The sequence below is a fragment of the Phocoena phocoena genome, chromosome 1 (genome assembly GCF_963924675.1).
Source record: "Phocoena phocoena chromosome 1, mPhoPho1.1, whole genome shotgun sequence".
Taxonomy (NCBI): domain Eukaryota; kingdom Metazoa; phylum Chordata; class Mammalia; order Artiodactyla; family Phocoenidae; genus Phocoena; species Phocoena phocoena.
In genome coordinates, this window is record NC_089219.1 from 115,672,436 (window position 1) to 115,683,021 (window position 10,586).

At 38.0% G+C, this 10,586-nt stretch overlaps 1 pseudogene; it reads right to left on the reverse strand.

The window, feature by feature from the left end:
• Positions 1-8,104: 8,104 nt before the first annotated feature.
• LOC136140106 (olfactory receptor 10J3-like) lies at positions 8,105-9,704 on the reverse strand (annotated as a pseudogene).
• Positions 9,705-10,586: the final 882 nt, after the last annotated feature.

Below are 10,586 nucleotides of genomic sequence, written 5' to 3' on the forward strand. Positions count from 1 at the left end.
ATTTGAGGAAAACCACTAACATGAAAGAGACATCAACCTAATAAACAGATAACAAAAGAATATGGAAGAATCAGATACAGTGCAGGGAGTAGATTAAAATCTTTCAAAAAATACTTATTTAACATTTTCAGAAGGATACAACAAAATCCTTTATCAGAGAAATAAAAGCAGTGTTATATAAAAGGCACGTTCTCAGAAGCAGAAAGATATTTTACAAATTAAAAATACAGTAGCTGAAATAAAAAATTAAGTATGAGAGTGGCAAGAGAAATTTGATGAAATGTCTTGAATAGCAGAACAAAAAGACAAATAGGAGTGAAAAAGGGGACAATATATGAATACTGAAGATAAATCAATATAGTGACTCACATATTGAATTACTACATTGAACACCTGATACTAATATAATATTGTAAATCAACTATACCTTAATAAAAAATAATAAAAATAAAAATTAAGTCTTGAAAATAAAAAATTTTGGTACATACGATCAAGAGCAAATGAGAAAAGCACTATCTACATAAAGCCACAAATAAAATAAAGATATTTACATAACTAGGGATACAAGTAAAATTGTTAAAACTGTAAGATAATAGCAGGAAAATCTTTAGATCAATACATTTTAAAATGTAGATTAAATACACAGTTTTAATAAAAATATAAATTAATAGTGGCCTGAGAATAATTAGAAAAATGAATAGACCAATAATCAAGAAAAATTAAAATTTAATCAAAATACACTTTCTACCCCTATTCAAGAGAAAGACATGAGACCAGACATTTAAGAGAAAATACGCACATTCTTTCAGGTCTTATAAGAAGAGGGCAATCTCCCCAACTCAAATCATGAGAACACCAGCTTCAAAAACCTTATATCAAACCAGAAATAGGCAGTCAAAATACAAAATTAAGCACCAATGTCACCTACAGATAGGAGCAAATATTCTAAATAAAATTTTAACAAAAGGAATCCATAGTTTAAAAAAAACCCAGCATGTCCAAGTTGAGTTTAGACTAAGAATATTAAGAAGATTCAACATTAAAAGAATCTATCAGAATAATAAAAGTTAAAGGATAAAATTCATATGACTATGTCAAAAGATGAAAAACATAAAACCTTAGATATAAATCCAACATTCAGTTAATCATAAACATTCTTACCAAACTAAGACTAAAAAGAAATTTCCTTTACCTATGAGCATCTATCAGAAGTCTGCACCAAACAGCATATATCATGACAAAACATTTGAGCATTCCAACTAAAGCCAGGAAAAAGACAAAAATGTATACACATAGGTAAGTATAAAACACAATATAGATCTATTTTGTTTGCACTCTTCTCCTATCTGACTTAAAATACAACCATAAAGCAATCAAAACAAAATTATGTTGATGGACTTGTATAAAATTGTATAAAGATATTACACATATATATAACAATAATAGCACAAGAGAGGTGAGGGAATGAAGCTATATTGGAGCAAAGTCTTTGTGTGCTTTGCAAATTAAGTTGGTATTAATAAGAACTAGAATTTTTTAATGTAAAAATTAATTGTAACCTTCCTCAGGGCAGCCACTAAGAAAATAACTCAAAAAAATCTAGAGAAGAAAAATCAAGGGCATTAAAATGTTACAAAAGAAAATATCTACTTAACAGAAAGAAGGCAGTAATAGGTTGACAAAAGGAAAAAGAAAATAAAGAATGACAGAAAGAAAACCAACAGTAAGGGACTTCCCTGGTGGTCCACTGGTTAAGACTCTGTGTTCCCAAGGCAGGCGGCCCAGGGTTCAATCCCTGGTCAGGGAACTAAGATCCCACATACTGCAGTTAAGCCCACGTGCCACAACTACTGAGCCTGCATGCTCTAGAGCCTGCATACCGCAACTAGAAAAGCCTGCATGCCACAACTAGAGAAGCCCACACACCACAATGAGGAGCCCACGCACTGCAACAAAGACTCAGTGCAGCCAAAATAAATAAAGAAAATTTTTTTAAAAAATTGAATTTCAGATAAAAAACTCAAGTACTTAAAAAAAAAGACAGAAAACCAATAGTAAAATGGGAGATGTAGGTCCTACCTGGCCAGCAACATTAAACAGAAATAAGTTAAATAATACAATCAAGACGGAGAGATTGGCAGAGTGAATTAAAAATATATGATCCCACTATATGGTGTTCACAAGAGACAGACTATAGATTCAAAGACATTCAAAGACAAATTACATTAAAAGTAAAAAGATGAAATAAGATATGCCATGAAAACAGTAATAAAAAAATGGAATGGATACATTAATATCAGACTAACTTGACTGTAAGACCAAAATTGTTACAAGAGAAAAGAAGCACACTATATAGTGATAAAAGTTAAATCCATCAGGAAAGCATAATAATTATAAATTGTACGTGTTGCTAACAACAAAGCCCCAAAATACATGGAGCAAAAACTGACAGACTGAAGGAAGAAATAGACTATTCAATAATAATAGTTGGAGACCTTAATACTCCATCTTCAATAATGGATAAAACAACTAGGCATAAGATCAACATGGAAACAGAAGACTTGAACAACACTATGAACCAACTAGACCAGACATCCAAGGAACATCCCACCCTATCAAAATACACATTCTTCTCAACAAGGGACATTCTTCAGGACAGAACACATGTTAGACCCTTAAGTAAGCCTCAGTAAATTTAAAAGGATTGATTTCAAACAAAGTATATTTCCTGAATGCAATGAAACTAATTAGGAATCACTTATAAAAGGAAATTTGGAACTTCCCTGGTGTCGCAGTAGTTAAGAATCCACCTGCCAATGCAGGGGACACAGGTTCGAGCCCTGGTCCGGGAAGATCCCACATGTCGCAGAGCGACTAAGCCCGTGCACCACAACTACTGAAGCCCTCACACCTAGAGCCTGTGAGCCACAACTACTGAGCCCTGGCGCCACAGTTACTGAAGCCTGCATGCCTAGAGCCCCGTGCTCCACAACAAGAGAAGCCACTGCAATGAGAAGCCCGTGCACCACAATACTAGCCCCTGCTCACCGCAACTAGAGAAAGCCCACGTGCAGCAACAAAGACCCAACGCAGCCAAAATTAAATAAATAAATTTTTTTTAAAAAAAGGAAATTTGGAAAATTCATTAATATGTGGCTACGAACACACTCCTAAATAATAACCGATGTGTCAAAGAAGAAACCATAAAGAAAATTAGAAAGTACTTTAAGATGAATGAAAATGAAAACACATCCCAATATTTATGGAATACAGAAAAAGCAGTGTGTAGAGAGAAATTTATAAATGTAAATGTGTATATTAAAAAAGAAGTTCCCAAGTCATTAACCTAAGATTTCACCTTAAAAACCTAAAAAAGAAGAGCAAACTAAATCTGAAGCAAACAAAAGGAAAAAAAAAAGATTGGGGGAAAATAAATGATATTAGATAATAGAAAAAATATAATAATTAAAAAAACAGAAGTTGGTTCTTTAAAACAATCAACAAAGTTGACAAACCTTTACGCTAAGCTGACCAAGAGAAAAAGAGAGGGGACGCAAATTGCCAAAATCAGAAATTAAAGAGAAGATATTACCAGTGACCTTCCAGAAATTTTAAAAGATAAAAGAATTATATGAACAATTGTATGCCAATAAATTAGACAACCTATATAAAATGGAAAATTCCAAGAAAGACACAAGTTCTCAAAATCCACTTAAGGAATAGAAAATCTAAATAGACCTATAACAAGAACAAACCTCCCATAAAGAATAGCCCAGGACCAGACGGTCTCCCTGGTAAAGTCAATGAAACATTAAAAATTAATACCAATACTTTACAAATTCTTCCAAGAAACAGAAGAGGAGGAAATACTTTTCAACTCATTCTATGAGACTAGTATTATCTTAATATCAAAACCAGACAATGACATAACAAGAAAAAAAAAACTATAGACCAGTATTCCTTATGAATATAGATGCAAAAATCCTCAGCAAAATGGAATCCAGCAACAATTTATTCCTAGGTATATATCTAAAAGAAATAAAAACACACGTCCACACAAAAACTTGTAGATTAACATCCATAGCAACATTATATTCATAACACCTACAATGTGGAATCAACCCAAATTTCAGCCAACTGGTTAATAGATAAACAAATAGAGTTTATCAATATATTAGAATATTATTTAGCCATAAAAATGAACGAAATATTGATATATGCTACAATATGGATGAACCTTGAAGACATTATGCTAAGCAAAAAAAGCTAATCACAAAAGATAACATATTGTGTGATTCCATTTATATTAAATGTTCAGAATGAGCAAATCCATAGAGACAGAAAGTAGATTAGTGTTTGTAAGTGGTTGAGGAAAGGGAAGAAATGGAGAGTGGCTGCTAATGCAGGGTATCTTTTAGCGTGATGAAAATGTTCTGAAATTAGACAGTGGTGATAGTTGCACAACTCCAAATTTAACAAAGACCACTAAATTGTGCACTTTCAAAAGGTGAACTTTATGTTCTATGAGTTATAGCTCAGTAGAGCTGTTATATAAAAATATCCATTTACAGCAATAACAAAACACTTGAGCACCTTATAAAAACACAGCAAAAATTGACAAGAGCCTCCTGGAGAATATTATGTCACTTTACTGAAGGACCTAAAGAAAGAACTGCATACATGGAGCCATATCCATTGGTGGGAAGATTTAAGGATGCAAAGATGTCCATTCTTCCCAAGTCAATCTACAAATTCAGTGCCATCCTATGAACAACCCCAGTAAGATGCTGCATGTACACTGAAAAACTAATTCTATAATTAGTTCATTCCTTTATTTAATAAATATTTATTGAGTGCTTACACTGTGTAACTTTTATTAAAGCTGCTAGGGTGCAGCAATCAAAATGATAAACAATATCACTGCTTTCATAAGGCTTATGTTTAGTAATATGCTAAAATAGACAAGACTTTTAGAAAAAATTACAATGGATTTCTTGATCTAGCAGATATCAAGATAAATCATAAATCTATATTAATTAAAACAGCATAAAATTGGCACAAAAATAGCCAAAATTGATCCATACTTAAGAATAGAAAACAGCTGTGTACACATATACTAATTTGGCATATGATAAAGAAGAAAGGAATATGACTAATAGATGCCACTTAGATATAGGCAGTGATGAAGCTCTTTTTCTTTAGATTTTTTTTAACTGTACTTCTTGGCTCTGAACTCCAGTGTGCTTAGAGCCAACAACGGAGGGAGGGAGGGAGGAAGGGAGGGAGGGAGGGAGGAAGGGAGGGAGGGAGGGAGGAAAAAAGGAGGAAAGGAGGGAGGGAGGGAGGGAGGTAAAAGGGTCTCACTTGATTCTCAGAAACCGATGCTCCAATTTGCTGGTTGGGATCCAGGAATAAGAGAAAATCAACAGGAAAACACATTTTGTAAAGCCCATCTCTTACCCATACACCAAACACTAATGGGTAATGAGACCCATTTAGAACCTCCTGACCCCAACTCTACATCTCATTTCCTCCCCTCACCCACTCAGGCATTTTCTGATGCCCCTTCCAATGGACCATAGAAGTGCCCAAAGATGAGAGAGACCTGTGACCTCTCATTGGTTCCTTTACTCACTACTTCTAAGAAGTGATGCTTCCCCACTCCTACTTCTAGTTCCCTTTTAAATTCTAAAGTCAGTGTAGTCAGTGCAGGGAGGGGAAACATTAGCAAATATAGCTCACAACAGACAGACAAGGTCTTATACACTAGCTCAGACATCCTCAAAGAGTGGTCAGGGGATTCCTTTCAGATGGTCTGTCAGGTTCAAACTGTTTTCATGATAATACTGACATTAATTATGCTTTTCACTCATTCTCTCCTGTGAGAGGAGTTTTCCAGAGGCTACATAATATGTGATATGGCATCAGGTTATAAACAGAAGCACACACAAGAATCCAGATATCTTCTATTAAAGCCAGATGCTAAAAAGATTTGCAAAAATGTAAATCAGTGCCATTCTTCTAAATTTTTTTTTGTTTTGGTTATACTTGTTTTTCATAACATGTTATTTATGTTTGCATCCAATAGGTTTATTGTTGTTATCTTTAAATGAATAAAAAATACTTATAATTTTTTTTAGTTTTAATTGTTACTACAGTAAAATCATATAAACAAAAGCTGTTAGGGTCTTCAATAATTTTTAAGAGTTTAAAGCGTTCCTTGGCTAAGGGGAGAAGGGATGGTGGGATTAACTGGGAGATTGGGATTGATATATATATACTACTATGTATGAAGTAGATAACTAATGAAAACCTACTGTATAGCACAGGGAACTCAGTGTTCTGTGGTGACCTAAATGGGGAGGAAATCCAAAAAAGAGGGGATATATGTATACGTATATCTGATTCACTTTGCTGTACAGCAGAAACTAACACAACATTGTAAAGCAACTGTAATCCAATAAAATTTTTAAAAGAAAAAGAAAAAAAATAAAGGGTTACTTGATCAAAAAGTTTGGAATGATGCCAGCCTTCTAAGAACAAGCTTCATCATATCAACATGAACCGGTAATGAAGCCCTCAGTAAATATCACTTGAATAAATGAGTGAAATAAAGAATTGATATATTAGGTTTTAAAGAATACAAGTATAGTTAGGTACTGACTCTATAATTTCTTTTTTTTAATCATTTTTTAACATCTTTATTGGAGTATAATTGCTTTACAGTGTTGTATTAGTTTCTGCTTTATAACAAAGTGAATCAGCTATAGGTACACATATATCCCCATATCCCCTCTCTCTTGCGTCTCCCTCCCACCCTCCCTATCCCACCCCTCTAGGAGGTCACAAAGCACCGAGCTGATCTCCCTGTGCTATGTGGCTGCTTCCCTCTAGCTATCTATTTTACATTTGGTAGTGTATATATGTCCATGCCACTCTCTCACTTCATCCCAGCTTTCCCTTCCCCTCTCCCCGTGTCCTCAAGTCCATTCTCTACATCTGCGTCTTTATTCCTGTCCTGGCCCTAGGTTCTTCACAGACTTTTTTTTTTTTTTTTTTTTTAGATTCCATATATACGTGTTATTATTTTTATTTTTGGCTGGGTTGGGTCTTCATTGCTTTCTTTAGCTGTGGTGAGTGGGGACACACTTTGTTGCGGTTCATGGGCTTCTCATTGTGTTGGCTTCTCTTGCTGAGGAGCATGGGCCCTAGGCACGTGGGTTTCAGTAGTTGTGGTGTGCGAGCTCTAGAGTGCAGGCTCAGTAGTTGTGGCACATGGGCTTAGGTGCTCTACAGCATGTGGCATCTTCCCAGACCGGGGCTCGAACCCATGTCCCCTGCATTGACAGGGGGATTCTTAACCATCTGCCACCAGGGAAGCCCTATAATTTCTAACATAGCGCTTGTTATATAGTAAATACTTAAAGCATGCATGTTTTCTTCTTTGATAGCAGAACAAGACCCACCAGGCTCAGAACTGGGAATTTAACATCATAGCCCCTGTATGTGTGAGTTCTGGTTAGGAAGATATCCTAGGATGCTGGCAGGGTGAGCAACCATGGCATTTAACTCAATGCATGTAAATTTGTACCACTAGCTCTTGCTAGATTTGGGGATGGTTCTGGTTTACAGGACCCAGAGAGGCTAGTCCTGTCTAGGATCCCCGTGTTGGGTCTCACCTTTGTAATAACTCCAGAATTTGTAAGTTTAAAACATTCTCTTGACCAGACTTGACTTAGAGAAACTAGAGGTATTCTAGTGGATAATAGCAGTCAGTGACTTCAGCCTTTCAGACAATCCAGGACTAAATAAAGACTCTGGGAAAGAAACTGGCACTTACTTGTTTCTAGGCCCCTTTTTCACCTGTACAGTCAGAATCACAGCGTAGGATTCTGCAGGTTGTGCAGTACGTGACAGTGCCACATCTAAGGGAGTGCCATTCACATTTTAGGCATCATAGATTTATGATAATTTCCCGGGAGAGGCAGTAAAATAACCATGGCAACTTCTGACAGCAGTGTCTAGAGGAGGGGATGGAATGTTCTTTTTTTTCTCAAATACACACAAGCACCCTATAGACCAGCAGTTGTCCTCCCTATGCTATTCATGGGAATGTGACTGGCAGTCTGAGAGGAGCTGTCTCCTGAGATGCCATTGCAGGAGCAGAACCCACGGAGGCACCTGGTGTAGTGGAGGGTGTTCCTGACCGTAAACACTTTGGAAGAGTGAGTACACGAAGAGAAGCTGTCATAGTCTGATGCAGTGAGGGTTGAGTAGTATCTTTAAAAAAAAAAAATTATTATTTATTTTATTTATTTTTGGCTGCGTCAGGCCTTAGTTGCGGCACACAGGATCTTCACTGAGGAATATGGGATCTTTCTTTGAGGCACACAGGCTTCTCTCCAGTTGTGGCATGAGAGTTTTCTCTCTCTAGTTGCAGTGCGCAGGGTCCAGAGCACGTGGGCTCTGTAGTTTGTGGCACGCGGGCTTAGTTGCCCTGATGCATGTGGGATCTTAGTTCCCTAACCAGGGATCAAACCCTGCATTGTAAGGCGGGTTCTTTACCACTGGACCACCAGGAAAGTCCCTGAGTAGTATCTTAACCGTGGCTGTGTGAAGAGCACCTTTGACCTCCTTGTTCCTTAGGTTGTACATGACAAGGTCCACCAGGTAGTGAGGATGGTGTAGGTCACTGAGATGGGTCTGTCCTGCCCCAGGGAACTCTGGGACTTAGGCTTCAGGTAAATGATGGAGGCACAGCCATAGTGGATGGTGATCACTGTGAGGTGGGAGGCACAGGCGGCAAAGGCCTTCTTCTGACTCTTAAAGGCAAAGGCCTTAAGATACCAAGGCAATCTTAAGATTATGAAGCAATCTTAAATATGGTGCAGAAGATGACAACATAGGAGATGGAGACCAGGCCCACGGGTAAAACAACGTCACAGACATTGATGACAACTTGATGATCTCACTGACAGTGATGTCTGTCTGTGCAGGCCAGCTCTCGCAGGTACCTCACATCACTAAAGAAGTGAGAGATGACCAAGGTATAACAGAAGGGCAGGCCAAACACATGTTACCTGTACAGTGTCATGTCCAGGCCAGTTCCCAGTGACCCAGATGGCAACTGGCATAGGCCTCTTACCTAGGGTGACTGTGATGGTGAATTTTATGTGTCAACTTAACTGGGCTAAGGATGTCTAGAGATTTAGTTGGTAAAATATTGATTCTGGGTATGTCTGTGAAGGTGTCTCCAGAAGAGATTAGCATTTAAATCAGTAGACTGAGTAAAGAAGATCACCCTCACTAATGTGGGCAGGCATGATCCAATCTGTTGAGAGCCTGAATAGAATCAAAAGGCAGAGGAAGGGCAAATTGTCTCTGTTTGAGCTGAGACACCCATCTTCTCCTGCCCTCAGACATCAGCGTTCCTGGTTCTCAGGCTTTCAGACTGAGACTGGGATTTATACCATTTGCCCCCTGATCCTCAGGCCCTCAGACTCAGACTAAATGATACCACCAGGCTTCCTGGCTATTCACCTTTCAGAGGGCACACTGTGGGACTTCTTGGCCTCCATAACCACATGAGCCAATCCCTATAATAAATCTCTTACATATATCAATATATTTTCTCTTGGTTCTGTTTCTCTGGAAAACTCTAATACAATGACTGAATCCCATAGCGGGGTTGCAGATGGCCACATGGTGTTCATACTGCATGGCCACGAACAAGAAACAGTTGTTGGTTACAGTCATGAAATAGCTCATGCATTCAAGAGCTAGATGGCATAGTCTTGAATGGCAGTGGGCTCAGGAGGCCAGACAGAATGTAGGGACCAGAGTGTAGCAGGTCCCAGAGATGAACAGCATGCTCAGGAAGAAGTACAACAGAGTATGGAGGTGACAGCCCAAGCAAATGATAGTCACAATGACACTGCCAGAGAGAGTCAGCAGGTACAAAGTCAGAAGGATAAAAAAAAGAGAACAAGGCTGTGCTACCACCCAAAGCTGGAGAAATCTTTAAAGAGAATCTCAGTAACAGCAGTAGAGTTTGGCCTAAACTCTAAGGAAGATCTGGATCTGAATGAACTGGACAAAGGAAAAGGAGAGGTGAGGTTCTAACTATACAACAGATTACACAGTACTCTGAGCAGCACTATTGAATAATGTCCGAGGCTCAGGGGAACATCAGTGCTCTTCCACTGGCCAAAAGCTCACCATCCTTGAGAACAAATTAAGAAGTTTTTCGTGATTTACTAAATTTAGGACAGGAGTTGGAGGGAGGGAAAGTTTCAACGTAAGATGAACAGCAGAATTATGAAAACAACTACCTTACTTGACCATTAAAGAGGTGGGTTCAGGTCAAAGAAGATGCAGGTGTTGAGTGAGCCTGGCACTTTAACACCTTCTGTACTCATCCTTGATCTGGGCCTTTGATGACACAATGAGGAGGCAGCAACACAGGGAAAGATGATGAATATCTGGGATTGATCCATTCGTCTCTGTCAATGTGACTGCCAAATGTGCCCCGGAAGTGTGCCAGAACAGTATCCTGAGTCCTGGGCTCTCCTTTCCTTCTTCTTTGT